Here is a 16,309-nt window from a genome sequence, read left to right on the forward strand (position 1 = left end):
AGAGACTGGCTTGGGTGAATCCTATCTTTGATAGAATAAGATATAACCTTAGAGCCATGACCTTGGAAGCAGAATTAGATAGAAAAATATTAATTGGGATTTTAAAGGCTCTTCTGTAACCTTGTACCTGGCAAGGGTACCTTCTACGGCATTTTGTGACAGATGGTTTTGACATCTTTTCTATATCAGAATGATGAAGGTGATGAGGATGAGTCCAAAAAATAGTACTACCTCCTGTATTAATTTAAAGGGCTTTTATTTTGGCATTTAGGTTTAAGCAAGCAGAAAAACCAGAAAATGCTCTCAGATACACCAGAAAGGGCATTTTTCATTTCTATAAGCATTTCCAAGCAGAGCAGTGTGTCCAGAGGTTCCCAAGGCAAAAGCAAGCATGGACATTGCTCAGAAGGAAGATTTACTAAAAGCCAGATGCAATTTTCTATGTGACAACAACTAGAGAACCTTGTTGGTCCTTCAGTGAACTAGAGCTTTTGTGGTTCCCACCATGCACATTCTTTTCTTGTATGGCATGACAGCACAGCAGGGTCTCTGTCCCACTTACAAGACGATGGATTCAGTAAATTCTCACACAGGCAGTCATAATCTATTTGTTAACTGTGTGCTGCCTTGTGATTGACTTATTTTATGTATTTTAAGTAATTTGTTTTGTTTTCTTTATTTTTAAAATAAATTAATTTAAGAGGGATATTCCTGTCTTCTTATTTTCAAAGGAAAAACATGCGATAGTTTAACAAAGGACATAATGTAAGACTTGTAAAATCTCTGGATACCATTTCTCTTTCCTTAGGTGCTGAGAAGAAAGGTTGTCTCCTTGCAATTTCACAGGAAAGGCCAAAAGTTGGAATACCGTAGCAAAACACTAGTAGGAATGAGAGAGTACACACACACACACGCACACAAAAACACACATTTACGTACATGAAATTACTCTTGTAATTCCTTCAACTCTTATTGCTACAAATTCAGCATTGTTCCAAAGTGCACATTAAGATCAACAATATTGCCTCTCAATATAGTACCAATGAATTTTTCTGTCTCCTAAATAAAAAAGAATATTGAATTGCATGTGGCCATTGATGCTATCAAAAATGAACTGGAAAGCTTCAGAAGGGAAGCCCTTCTTCGGATGCTGCATTTTTAAAATATTTGGGTTACGTTTGATTACAGGTTGAGATCCACAACTAATGCTATATGCTTAATTTTAAGCACATGTATAATTTCACTCATTATAATGAGTGATAGTTCAAATATTTATTTAGGGAGAGTTCAAATATTTATTAAAATTATTTTGTGGAAATGGAAAAATTAATAAATTGAACTATGCATGTGAATGGCAAAATTAATAAATTGAACTATGCATGTGAGATAAGAACACCTTTGTCAATTTTTTAATTTTCTACTTTAGCTCTACCTCTAGTCTCAAGGTGTTCAAAAACAAAATATTTTTCATGGTTTCTTAAGGGTCTAAAACCTACTGAAAATGATATATTATATTCCAAGTTCTTTACCTATTAAAAAAACACCTAATAATATGAATTTTTTCCTCCTAAGGAAATTCTTTCAATGAGGTTGAAAATACATTCCTTTCTCCAAGGAAATAAGCATCATTTTTATCTCTGAAGGCACTAGTATTGCCATCTTCTTTCACTTATATATTCCTTCACTTGAGAGAAAATACACATTTCATTTTCCTCTCCAGCTGTTTCACTTCTGTTCATGTCTTGTTTGAATGTATAAGGAAAATATCATAACTGTAGCTTCCCATTACATGTAATCTAATTTGAGCCTGATGACACATTTTATTAAGACTTCTAGATGATTGCTTAGATCTTAAAAGACATTTATATTTTTATTTAATCTGTAGAAGTCATAAATGCTAATCATCAATTCATATACCCAATCTTTAGCCCTGCTAGTAAAAAATATGTTCTTTAGCAAAATCTTGCTTCAAATATTGCATTACATCTTTCCAAAAGCTTATACAAATGTGGTATGCCAAGCAATAAAGCCAATAAATGTTATCTAAAATATATTTAAAACACTTGGGTCAATTGTACCACTTTTAAATATATAAGGTACAAATTCACCAAGGGAGTCATAGTAAGATAAATAAGTACTAGTAAAGTTATGGTTCATGATTCAGTAAGATATGTCTTAAAACTGGAGATGTAATTGGTGAGAAAGCTCATATTAAGAGTCACTTCATGGAACAAATGTGCACATACAAATCTTTGACAAGAGAAGAAGCACAAAAAACCAACCAGGCCCATGAAGAGCAAATAAAAAACAAGGAAAAAAATCTGCCAGTCAAACCACTTTGACAACAGACTTCTCCTTTTAGCCTTGCATTGTTCCCATTTAGATGAAGATCTACTGTATTTCCAGGTCTATAGTGGATGGCTTGTACATATATTCATAAGGGACTTACTATTTCCACAGTGAGTCAAATGCATCATGAATAGATCAAATCTACAGCATGTGCACTGTAAATTCCACTATGATTGGGCTGAATTTTTCCCAGGATGCTCAAATATACAGTGGATTTACACAGCACGTTCACACATGTGCATCCTTATATCTCGAGAGCTGGGGTTTGGAGGACAGACTTACAGCTTGGGCAGTCTGGTACCACAGCCCTGAGTGTGAACACGGTGTTAGCAGCCAGCGGCACCTCAGGTATGCCCTGTCTCCTGAGTGTTCTCTGGGGCAGCAGTGAATTCCTGCACAGGACAATGGAGGCTCCCTCTGGCCTTTCCTTGCTTCAATCTGATAACTTTAATACTTGGCCCATCAAGACCCTGCCTTAGGAGTGGTGAGTGATGCCATGACACAAACAGAAGCAGCACCACAACTTCGCTTTAACTTGAGGCCCTATATGCCTTGATGCAGCTCCTCCCAAGCCTTACATTCAGAATAGGGAAACCTGGAGAGATGTTGTGGCACCATACAGCAGGAAAACTGAATATGTGGCATTCAGCATTTCCCCCAGTTTTATCCTAGAACTCTCAGACATTTTTCTACTAAGGAGGTGGGTTGGGTGCTCTTTCTCCAAATACTGTGTATGGCAGCTTACTAGTGAGACACAGGAAAATTAAGAAGTTGTAACTTCTGGAAGCTGAAGATAAAAATTATTTTCTTGGCTAATCTTTGTCATGAGCTGACACTTTCATGGTATTTAGTCTAGAGAAATATATTAATTAAAACAGCCTGAATTCATAAGCCACGACGCTGCTAGCTGAGTGACAAAATCCATGGAAAGGTGACTAAGGCTAATCAGCCAAATGAAAAAATAAAATATGTAGGTTAATCATGAGAAAAGTTCCCTGTCAAAATGATACGCACTTCAGTGGAGTGGTTTCCTGAGGGAAATGATGGAAATGCCATCAAAAGAGAATTTTTAAACTGAAGTTGACAAAAAAATGTGCTTCAGGAAAAATCCTATATGTATCCTCTGCCAAAGAAATGTGCTGAGTATATTTCTATTTCTTAGATTTCTCTGATTCCACATAAGTTTATGCCATGTAATAGAAAAAAACACTGCTTTAAAGATATAAGCTGACTATGCAAACCCAAACAAAATTATTTTAATCATTTTTAGATAATCATAATCTTTCTGTATCATCCCTAATAGCAAGAAAGAAGCAGGGAATCTGTTCAAGATAGTGGCAGGTATTTTCTAGTGGGTTTTGTCTTGATATAGATTTAATATATACTTGACTCTTAAATTAATCTGATTTTCTATTATTTTCCAAATAAGAGTCCTGGCATTCTTTCTTTAACTTACTTTTTCTAAATCTCAAAAAAACCTTTAATTCCACAAGACACATTATAACATGATTCCAATACTTTGAAATCTATTATAATCAATAATGTGGTGAGAAGTTCCTTTTCAAATTCAGAGCAAAATAAAAGGCAGGTCAAAGATACCAGACCACATGTCCCAGCACACGAGGGCAAATTTTCTGTCTCAGACTGTGTTGAAAGACCTCACCACACAAAAGCTGAACCAAAACTATTCAGAAGTTATCTTGCTTCTCTCCATCTTGTTGATGTTTTCCATATATTTTCTTTTTCATTTGTTATTTAAAAATCATCTGTTCTCTAATAGAAATAAAATCTTGATGTCATTAGATTGTCAGCTTCATGGGAGATTCCTGAGACTCTGCTTAACTCTCCACAATTTATTGCTATGCTGTGAAGTGGAATAACACTTCAAGATCTTTGGTGGTGAAGGTTATTTGAGTTTGAGGAAAATTCCCATGGTTTCCCATGGTGGACGCTGGAAAATATTAATGTAATCCTAGACTATTTTTCAGATATGTTATAAATCTCTGCTCAATCAGTTCCACTGCAGTGTCAGGAGAATGTCTGTCACAGAAAAATATCTCCTGCAGAACAGCTCATAAAAATGAAAACCTTTTCGTTTTTCAAGGCAATATTACGGAAACAAAATGTCAATTTCTTCATATTTAACAGACACTGTTTTACAAGTATGCTGAATAACAAACAAATCTCCAGAGAACCAAATGCCGCATTCAGGAATACACATGGGAAGAGGCCAAGATATGTATTTTTAGAAAATTGCAACATAGGTAACCAGCTGCAATAGTTTTTACAGACAGGATGATGCCTGACACTAACAGGCTTAATTTTGTTAAGCAAAGGAAAGCCTTATTTGTTCACGTTCCTATCAGCCTGTTCTGCATTACAGCAGTTTGTGTGTTTTAAGAAGATTTTCTCCAGGGAATTGCCTTACTCTGGAAAGAGTGGAAAGAGGGGGGAAGAAAAATGATGCAAAATAAAGGCTCTTCCTCACATGAATAATCTGCCTGGTGTGAGGTGGAATTGTGTTAATTCTGTGAGTTTTAAAAGCCTGTATATTTTACATCTTCTTCTGGGAGGTAGCAAAATATGAATCCAGAATCATACTCTATGAACAAAGCATTAAATGCAAGCAACCTACTTTGGGCTGCTGGTTAAAAATAAAAAATTACTTAAACATGAATTAATGTAGATTGCAATTTTGTGGTTGTTGTAGTTAGAGTTAGGCCCGAACATTGCTCATGTAAAGTAAAGTATAGAAGTAACTTTTAGAAATAACTCTTTATTGGTGAGCTGCAGCGTCCCCGCTAGATGTCACTGCAGCCCGCGCTGACAGAGCGCAGTGACAGCCAGCTCCTTCCTGCTCTGCGCTCGCACCCGGCCGAGCACAACAATATTTATACAGCATGGGCGCTAGATACCTTTCATTCAGACTGGGAAAATAATAGTTTGCAAATGCTAAGCACCAGGAATGTTCGCGCCATTTTTCATCTGGGGTGTTGGGAGGTGTGTGGGTAACCAGTGGTAGAAGAAATATGAGGTTTTTTGCTCTATGAAAAACCTCATTTTTTAGGATTAGTTTACAAGATAATAAACTACTAAATAAATGGAGGACGATATACCTTGAAAAATACTTAATTTTTTTGGTGTCCAAGCTTCCAGACTGAACATTCAGATGGCACAGTTTATCTCAGTGCTCTGCAAATATAATCAAAATAGTTTTGTAGGCATGTTGTACATGAATATATACATTGATTATTTAACCTTCTCTAGTGTTGCCTGAAAAATTATTATATAAATTATTATTTGAGTAGCATTCTGCACTTTTATTACAAATACAAGTTTATTGGATAGTGTTTTTGTGAAAGCAATCAAATTTAGAATTTTTCATGGTGAGCGTTATCTCTGTTTTATTATTTCACCAAGCTGTGGTACATTTGTGGAATGTATCTATGTGCAGGAAGAGGCTGCAATAGGGGTAAGAAAACACAACATTCCATATGTGTACAGAGAGGAACTAAAGAGAAGACAGCCATGATTTGTGGCATAGAGAGAAAAGTTGAAGATATTTTTTTCTTTCTGAACACATTGGGAACACTTAAACTTATGCATTCATCTGTGCTAAAGCATGTCTGGACTAAATGTAACCAGCATGTGTAACCAGTAACTGTAAGAGACATGTTACATGTTACATGTTTCGTATCCCATGAGGGCAGAGTGGGATACGAAAATGTACCAGCAGCATGGCAGCAAAATGTGTGTACGTAAAGGAAGGATACACTGGAATAAGGGAGTGAAAAGCTGGTTGGGATTGTAGGCATACCTGAAAAAATAACTCAGACAAGTATCTCGTGGAAGATTAATAGAATCCTAGAAGTATTTAGGTTTGAAAAGACCCTTAAGGTCATTGAGTCCCACCATTAAAGTGTCCTAACCATTAAAGTGTACTAAGGTACACTAAGCCATGCCCCTCAGCACTATATCTATACATCTTTTAAATACTTCCACTTTCCTTGGACAGCCTGATCCAGTGCTTCACAACCCTTTAGGTGAAGATATACTTCCTAATAGCCAATCAAAACTTCCTCTGGTACAACTTGAGACCATTTCCCCTTGTCCTATGGCTTGTTGGGATACCAAGACTCACCTCACTACCACCTCCTTTCAGGCAGTTGTAGAGAACAATAAGGTCACCCTGAGCCTTCTTTTCTCTAGGCTAGAAAACCCCAATTTCTTCAAGTGCTTCTCATAAGACTGTGTTCCTCACCTTTTCATAGCTAGAATATCATGTATGCTTTGAGTTCTTTGAATAAAAGCAGTAGATAAGATTTAGTACAATGGACAGATTTCTGTCAGAACTTTATGGAAATTGTAGTAAATGGTTTGACATGCAAAATAATAGAAAAAAATGCTAATTAGGGTGTTGCTAAGAAATATTAATTACCAAATATTCTACCCATAACAACTGTACATGATACCCATTACAATTAATAGTAGCTGCATATGCATACTGGAGAGAAATAAAATAACAAGTATTTAAATAATTTAACTTGGCTCCTTACAGGAATCCTCTAAGTATGGAGAAGAATATTAAATAGGGAGAACACAGAATCATAGAATCTTCAGCTTTGGAAGAGACCTTTAAGACAATCAAGTCCAAAAGTCAACCTAGCATTACCACTGTAAGTCCTAAACCATGAAACCATCACCCAGCACCAGATCCAGATTCCTCTTAAATACCTCTAGAAGTAGTGACTTCCTACCTCCTTGGATGACCTATTCCATGTCTGATCACCCTAACAAAATATTTTTCCAACATGTAATGTGAATCTTCTCTGTCCTCTTAAGGTCATTTCCTCTGTCTTCTCACTGCAGGCATGTCAGGAGAGACCAGCCCCACCTCACTACAGCCTCCTTTCAGTTGTAAAAAGTGATGAGATTCCCCCTGAGCCTCCTCAAGACTAAAAAAGCCATTCCTCATAAGACATAATCTCTTGTCATTTCACAGGTCTTGTTGCCCTGTAATTTCAGCTGCTTTTAGTAAGGTTTTCTAGCAGTTGGGACAGTGCATCTTGGATAAATGTGCAGCTATGCTAAAGTTAATGTGTTGAAAAAAAATTGCAAAGTGAGCCCTGGAGGAGACATGAAAATGTTTCCAGCACCTCTAAAAAATGCATGTTGTTTACATTTAGCAGCAGCAAAATACACTACAAGATGCAAAGATTTCAGTGGCATGGGACCTGCCACAATGGGAGCTGTTCTCCTGCTCAAGGACTGCTAACAATCATTCGAAAGGCAAGATGACACTGTGGGTATAGGGACAAGCCAAACTGCTACTTGGCATCCAAGCTTTCATTTTTAACAAGTCTTTTGAAAAAAACAGTTGTGAAGGAAACTGAGAAAGCGTGCCTCAGTATAAATCACAGAACAATGCTTTTCTGAGTTAGCACAGAGGTGAAGCAATAGCTGTGATATGTGAAGAGCCCATATTTATTTAGTAAAGAAAACAAGCCCTGGAATTATGGTAAATGACACTGACTCTCAGAGATGAGCTGTTATTGTTCAGACTTCTGCAGCTGTTCCAGCTAACAGTTTCCAATTAGAATGAAATTACTCATAATCAAAACATGGGCCGAAGTAAACTGAAATCCCTAACTTCCAATATAACGTGAAAAGAAAGTAAAGGAAACAGAAATAAATTTTAAAATGCTACCATAAAAAAAAATTCACTTCAGCTCACAAAACAAGGCAATCCATCTTTTCTGCAGAGAAGACTGAGTTCAATTATGGCATTCTCCCATAGACCAGTTCTGGACAACCAGTTCTGCCTCTAAATGCTTGGCCATACACAGTCAATGCGAGAAGTATTTGGCTGTTAGCATTCATTTGCTATTTTAAGCTGTTCCTTATACCTCAGACTCAAAGGCAGTAGGCAGATGGAGTCAACCTGTAGGCTACATGCAGCAAACTGTTCCCCACCCCTGTAATAAGAAGGAAAATGAGCTCCACAATCAGATATAACCATAGTGTACATATGGCAATTCATGTAATTCCTTTCCTTTTTATTACAATTACTATTTATGAATAAAAAATTCCAGGTTAATGAAACTTTGCATGCTGCAGATGGAAGCAGAGTCTTCTTGAATCTATGAGTGCAGAAGGCTATTGGAATAATATGTTTGCTTCAGACTGATGAAGAGATTGCTCTTTTTAATCAACATTGCTGGAATGCTGACATTCCCAATAAAACCACAAAAAATATGTACCAGAACATGTGAAAAATTCTGTGCTTGTTCTCTGGTTTTTACACTTGTCAGTAGCAGGATTCAATGTCTTGAGTTGCCGTGCATTATTTCATTACAGAAACAGAAAGCAAAAGTTGAAGTGGATCAGCAGAGTCAGAGTTGAGAGGTCTTGACAGGTGCACAGGTGGAGTCTCTCAGGAAGAACTTTAGGAGGCTGGAGAGAGAATTTGTACTGAGGTGGTGTTTTGCTTAAATCCCTAGTTATTTCATACTTCCTAACAGCTGAGAAGATAGGCTTACTTTTTTTCAGTTTAGGCGTCATTTCACTTTAAAATTACACCTTGCAATATTAGAAGAAGTAATATTTAATATAATGTCTGCTTTCTAGCATTGTTAGAGAAGCTAGAATTAGAGATAACTCTGGAGTCTATTGAATTACACCCAGCTTGACAAAGAGAGCGTTTCCAAGGTTATGTCCGGCTAAAAAAAAGTGTGAGCCATGTTCCCTGGGAGACTTGTCCAATATGTAATTACCATAACTGAGGGCTTAAATCAAGGGAAAGTGACTACATTACTATTCTGTATGGGTATGCCAGATTTTTTTCGCTACTTTAGGCAGGTTCTAATTAACAATGTTAGAATTTGTAAGTAATACGAACTGCTGTGGGTTAAAATTGTATTTCTCCCCTCAGATATCAAAACAACCTAATAGCAAGGGAGAATTTTAAATGTAATTCAAGATTTTAGGAGCACATTTACCCCTTCTTAGCAGAAAGGATGGAAATCATCTTTGAAAACTGGCAAAATGTTACAGAGCTCACCTAGGGAAAAAGCATTTAATCAAAGAGAAGAGCTTTCTGTAGCATTTCATATACTCTCTGAGAGATACCCTCAAGCAACTACTCAATTCAGAGACTTGACAGGTGATATTATTTGTGGAAAGGACTACACCATGGCTGTGTGCTTTACTTTTTGCCATGCAGGTACAGCACCTTTGTCTAACAAGAAAGTAAACATGGAAAGTCCAAAACTACTGAATAGAGAGGAGAAATACCCCAAAGTGAAAAAGACACTTTTGCAAAGCACATAGGCTGCCTCCTTTACGGTTTTGTTTTGCCTTCTGTCTGCCTCAGAAAAAGGGGGAGGTGGGAGTCTGTTAAATTTTTTGAGCTCGTGTCAATAGGTATGAACAGTAAAGTTCTTGAAAAATAGAAGCTATATGTGCTTTATTGATGTAAGCAGTAATACATCATCTGTTCTCCACGCTTTACTATAGCAAAATGTTTTTTGCACTGGGGTTGCTGCTCTAAAAAATCCTCTAAGAAGGCAACTGTAATAATAAGGAACCAAGCAAAACATTATCAAATTTATCAGTAAGTAAATAGATTTATTTTTCCTGTTACTAAAAATAATTTCATCTAGTAAGACATTTTACTGATTTTCTCCATCATAATTGCTTCCATGGTTTGGTTGATGTATGCGATGTCAAGTTTCAACTGATCTTAAAAAGCCTTCATGCATGGAATTACACAATGTTATATAAAAAACCTGCTTTAATTCTTATTTTCTCTGGAAGCAGCATAAGCTCAAAATAAGTTTCTTTCCTCAGTGACAGGACAATGAGTTCATGACACAGTATTATCCAGCTTTTATCAAGTTTTGATGACCTGAATTGTGTTGACATCCAGGAGAGATGCTTTTTACAATGTAAAAATATTTTTTTTTATTGTAGTTTAATATAACCTACATTTAAAATAATCATTGTATACTTCTGAAGAAAATGTCCAGCATTCAACTGAAATGTGTGACCAGCTGGATCACAGAGGCACAAAGCGTTACAGTGAATGGGGTGGCATCAGACTGGTGACCTATCACCAAAGGGGTTCTGCAGGGCTCTGTCCACAGCTCTGTGCTCTTCAACATTCTCATAAGTGACTTGGACAGAGGACTGGAAAGGATAAGTGAGTAAGTCTGCCACTAATACAAAACTGGGAGGAGCTGTTGACTCCCTCGAAGGCAGGGAGGCCCTGCAGGGAGACCTCAACAAGGGCAAGAGAGCTGGGCACTCCCCAACCTCAGCAAGGGAAAGCACAAGTTCAGCAAGGGAAGGTGATGGATCCTGCACCTGGGGCAGGGTAATCCTGGTTGTATGGACAGAATGGGGAATGAGATGCTGGAGAGCAGTGCCATGGAAAGGGGACCTGGGGGTCCTGGTTGACAGCAAATTGAATGTGAGCCAACAGCCCTGGCAGCCAGGAGGGCCAGCCCTGTCCTGGGGTGCCTCAGACACAGCATCACCAGCCAGGCAAGGGAGGGGATTGTCCTGCTCTGCTCTGGGGCAGCCTCTCCTCAAGTGCTGTGGGCAGATTTGGGTGCTGCAAAATAAGAAGGATATAAAGCTATTTGAGAGTGTCCAGAGGAGGGCAACAAAGATGGTGAGGGGCCTTGAGGGGAAGCCATATGAGGAATGACTGAGGTCACTTGGTCTGTTCAGCCTGGAGGAGACTGAGGGGAGACCTCACTGTGGTCTATAACTTCCTCATGAGGGGAAGAGGAGGGGCAGTCACTGAACTCTGTGTGGTGAGCAGTGATAGGACCCGAGGGAATGGTCTCAAGTTGTGTCAGGGAAGGTTTAGGTTGGATATTAGGGAAAGGTTCTTCACCCAGGTATTTGGGCACTGAAACAAGATCCCCAGGGAAGTGGTCACAACACCAATCTCGAGAGTTCAAGAAGCATTTGGACAATGCTCTCAAGCACATGGTGTGACTCTTAGGCTGGGAGTTGAGCTTGATGATCCTTGTGGGTCCCTTTCAACTCAGCATATTCAATGATTCTGTAACTGAAAAATTTGTATTGTTCTATTTGCTTTACCGTGTAATTATTTAAGTTATTCTGAATCCATTTTCTTATAAATCCTTGGTTAGTGTAAGAATGTTTAGAGAAACTTCATTTAAATGCCACAACATGTACTGGGGGAGTAGTGATTGCTTCCTGTCTAATACCAGTTGCCTTTTGCTGACTTTTAGAGGAATCAGAAAATATCTATGTTAAGCATCAGCAGTCAGCAGATAATGAATGTCTATCATATTCTGATACTCTTTCTTCCTTGGCAAACCAACTTTGGTGCTCACATCATACTCATATAATGCTCGAATAACACAGTCTACACTCTCTCTTGAATGGGCCTGTGTCATTTAAGTGAAGACATGGAGTAGTTCAAAACATGGCATCAGAAATAAGTCTTAAAACCAGAGGCATTTGTGTTCTCTCTCTCCAAAGATGCACAACATAATGAAGCATAATTTAATGAACTGTATATGGTAGTGACACGGAATCAGACTTCCAGAAAAGAGTAAAAAAGGAAGTAAAAGTTGCAATTCAGATCAACCTGTGAAAAAGAAAGGAATAAATCAAGAATCTACCTGTCAAGAGGACTTTTTTCAGAAGGTAAGTGGGAACTGAGGATGAGACGATGGGAGGCCAGAGGCAGAGGTACAAGAGGCACTCAAATCAGAGCTTTTCCAGACCTTGTAAGTGCATGTTGAGCAACTGAAGGGCTTTACTTATACTGCTAATGGATGGTCCATTACCAGTTAGACTTACAGCCAGTTGCAGATAAACTGCTCTTAACTTCTGAAGAGATTCAGTGTAATCAGTTTCCCAGCCAGCCTTCTCTAGGTGGCCTATTTATCCCTTACTTGGTGACACAAATTTTCTTGAGCATATCAGAATATTTCACATGGACTGTGGTCTTTGCAGGCAACTAAATAGAAAGAGTTTACCAAAATTTTCTCACAGTCTATGCAATGCAATCTTTCTCTGGACAAACTGAAGGGATGGTGGCATGTGAGTGATGCATCCTTGTCCATAGAAGGCTTAAACTAAGACATAAGAAATGGTGATAATGTAGTGTAGTTGCTGTGTAAATTGGTGCAATCTTTCACAAGAACAGCTGGTGCATCCAAAGTATTGCTGCTCCAGCCAGCGAGACAATGGGACACTTCAGTTCAGTGGGTACCTACAAGGTTCCATAGTCCCCTATTTTTCAAACTGCACCAAAACTCTCTGAGCACATGAAGGACAAGAAGATAATAGAAAAAAAAGACATTTCCTGGAACAAAAAATGTTCCTTTATAATTTTTTGCCTGCAACAATGCTTGACCAATGCTGTGAGACAATGGATTTGGCTAGTTGAAGAAATCAAACCATTTGATTCACAAAAATTATAAAGTTTATATTATGGTGGGACCCAACATGGAGCTGTTTGGAAAATGGTACAAATTTCTTGCCTAGCTACATTCTCAATTTTTTTTATTCTTACATTGGCTCTTCAAAGGAAAATGTTTAAGTAGAGGGAAGGGAAGGGAAGGGAAGGGAAGGGAAGGGAAGGGAAGGGAAGGGAAGGGAAGGGAAGGGAAGGGAAGGGAAGGGAAGGGAAGGGAAGGGAAGGGAAGGGAAGGGAAGGGAAGGGAAGGGAAGGGAAGGGAAGGGAAGGGAAGGGAAGGGAAGGGAAGGGAAGGGAAGGGAAGGGAAGGGAAGGGAAGGGAAGGGAAGGGAAGGGAATTAATGAGATTGAATAGAAGAGTTATCTTCTTGGTAAGAATTCACCTGTCCTGCTCCCCTGCTGAGAGTCCTGACAGGGACAAATAATGATTTTTGCAGAGATAATGTATTCTTTCAAAAATTTTAATGGAATGAAATTGTTCTTGCTCATGTATCTTTTACATTACTCTTTGCACAATGTCTATATTTTTGATGGATATTTAAAAAGTTGTTTGTACTTTGTATGAATGTCCTAAAGTTTCTTAATATTCATGTTGTCCTCTCTAAGTTATTTGGCTCCTACCGTTTAGATGTTGGTGAATTTTAATGTTTCTGCTCCTGTTCAGCTTGCAAACATTTTGAGGAAAGCAGTCCTGATGAGAGAAGCTATGCACTAGTAAATGTCAAGTATTTATAAAAAAGCAGCTCTCCACTTTAATTATATTTCAAAATTAGATGCTAGTGTGTAAGATCTCTCAAAAAAGCAAAAGTTTTTTCACTGGTGTACTTTGGGATGCTTGTTTTGTGCCACAGAAGTAGTTTTGAGCCAGCTCTCATACTCTCATCTTTCCAAACTGACCTACCTGTATTTTATGTTGGCAGAAATAAATACCTGATATTCTCACTTAAACAATATTTTCCCAATTCCCCAGCAATACTGCTACTACTAGGAAGTAGCTTTGTTATTCTACTTTTTTTTTTTTAAGAAGATCAAGAGTAGATATTTTGTGTATAGGTTTATATATTAAATATGTTTTAGTGTGCAATCCACACAGTGCACAAATTTTCTGTGGGAATGCAATGTAGATGCAAGTGACATTTCTTATCCCTCTCAGACCTCACAATGCATCAGACCATTAAGTTAGGGAAAGGATTGCTTTCGGTACTAACCACACCTATTGATTCCACATGAAAAATAAAAATTGTATTGGAAGTCTAGATTTAAAGATGATGATTAAACTTTTAAAAACAAAAATATCTGTGCAGCACTTTGTGTTACTCTCAAAATGACTTATAGTCCTATTCCCTTCTAGAAGAATTGTTTCACAGATGAATGACATCAAAAGGCTATGCTCTATACCATTTTAAACTAAGTGTCTCCCTTTCTAGCTTTTTTCCCATAAATTTCAAAATGAAATGACAGGTAGTGTTTTGATGTGGAAAGTAGTCCCAATTTATGTCATTTCTTATTCCATTAGTTTTTTCAAGTACAAATATCCTACCAAGATGAAAAATTAATTAGTCCTACCTAGAGTATTTAGACAGAAGTAAAATATCAGTTGTGACTGTTACACTCCTATAAAATCTCAGCTCCCAAAGTAGGTCCATAACACACAAGCCATTTTTCTCAATACAGAAGTAAAAGCTGTTCATGGACATGGTCGCTAGTAACTACAACTACTAATGGTGGCTGCTGTACACAAAAGAATTACAAAGTTTTTCTCTAAAGTCTCTCCCTAGCAGGAAGGAAATATTTTTAGTTATAGAATTGTAGAGATCATTTCTTTATGGTAAAATGTTTCGAATTATCACAGGTTTCTTTAGATAAATTATTTGAAAATAACTTACTTATAACTGGTGCAGCTTTCATTTAGTAATCTGAGAGATTCATTACTACGTAACTAGAAAAGTTGCACTTTGAGGGTAACAAAACCATTTCCTTATGCATTATGCATGTAAAATGCCATATTCATAGTAGATTGTTATATTAATTTGAAATCTATCTGATGATCTAGTACACTTCAGTGGTTTCTTTACAAATCCCCTAAATGCAAAGGAAATTTTCCAACATTTTCTAAGGAGATTTTATACAAGATCATCCTAAGCATTTTTCTAAAATATTTTCTTTTTTACCCTTAAGGATGTCATGGAAGGAACTCTAATTTAGGTGCTAAAACTAGAAGACAGAATGCCACTGAAAGATATACACAGAGAAAAGAAGCAATGGGCTCCTTTTTTTGTAGAACACTTATGAGGTTTCATATTAGATAAGTTCTTCAGAAAACTTAAAATAGTGTGTTAGCTCCATACCTTTAGTGTCCCTGAAGATCTCTGTGAAATAACTAGTGGATTCAAAGACACCAGTAGTATTGCATACCTGAAATGCAGTAGAGGTAAAAAAAGACTGCATAAATTTGATCCAAATTACTGAATTTAGCTTCATTGTGAGCAAATCAAGATGACTAGGTACTGTCAATTCATTGAAAAAAGGTCATTGTTTTGACAGGTTTAATTCAACCTACAGTAATCTGATCAGCCTTCAGAGTGTAGAAAATCTGAAGCTGACTTGGCTTTATCTGTTTTGGCACTTAAACTGTTTATTAATTAATGATGTGAACTTTGAACATATAAGGCAGTTTTCATCATATGCTAGCAAGTAATCTCATAATGTCTCCTTGTCAATACTAGCTTCATATTCTCCTTCCACAACTTTTCCAAGTATTTTTAAATGACACCCTAGGTTCTTCATCCTTCTCCAAATGAATGTTTTTGTCCCACTAGAACTTGTAATGAATGAAAAAAAAGAATAATTAGGAGTTTTTGTCATTGTTGGCAAATTCATAATGCTTTAAAATGTAGAGACTTCTAGCAGTAGGATAATTTTATTAATTTTCAAAATCAGTATGTTCAAAGGAAATTAAATGTCACGCAAAATGCATTGTCTCAAAATCCTCTTGAATTAAGTTTATAATGAGCCTGCATTGTTGTTCACATTTTTTCCCATTTACATATTGCATCTTAACTGCAAAATCCTTACCTGTCCTTTAACTCTGCACAGATCAAAACTGTGACAGTGTAATTGCCTTCTAGCAGGGTTCTTATTGCTGTAACGTATTGATGTGTTTAGATGATTGCATCCATGTAGACAGGCCATCCTGTCTTTCATGTCTGTTGTGTAAGCAGAAACATGCAAAGCTTCAGAGAGTTCATCTTCAGAACTGAAAATGTAAAAACATTAATTTTTTTTATAGAAAAATGAAGGTTTTTCTTTAGTGTCTGATAGAGAATACAGAACAGCATTGGGAATGAAGGTCTGTTGAAGCAAGATTTGTCCAGATTATGGCCAACAAATCTCTTTTATACTGCTCAATCTTATGACAGCAGCACTCCATACAAGAGCCATTCACAGTGTTTCCAGTTGTTATTTATTTTAGATTTTATTTATTTATTTAAATAA

General features: G+C 37.2%; 1 long non-coding RNA gene across 1 annotated transcript; it reads right to left on the reverse strand.

Annotated features, from left to right (window-relative positions):
- Window positions 1-13,381: 13,381 nt before the first annotated feature.
- LOC135302110 (uncharacterized) lies at window positions 13,382-16,066 on the reverse strand. Its single transcript, XR_010363803.1, has 3 exons — window positions 15,890-16,066; window positions 15,163-15,229; window positions 13,382-13,505 (listed from the first exon to the last, which is right to left on the reverse strand). It is a non-coding gene; the product is annotated as an uncharacterized LOC135302110 (long non-coding RNA).
- Between the last annotated feature and the right edge of the window lie 243 nt (window positions 16,067-16,309).

The sequence above is a fragment of the Passer domesticus genome, chromosome 6 (genome assembly GCF_036417665.1).
Source record: "Passer domesticus isolate bPasDom1 chromosome 6, bPasDom1.hap1, whole genome shotgun sequence".
NCBI lineage: Eukaryota > Metazoa > Chordata > Aves > Passeriformes > Passeridae > Passer > Passer domesticus.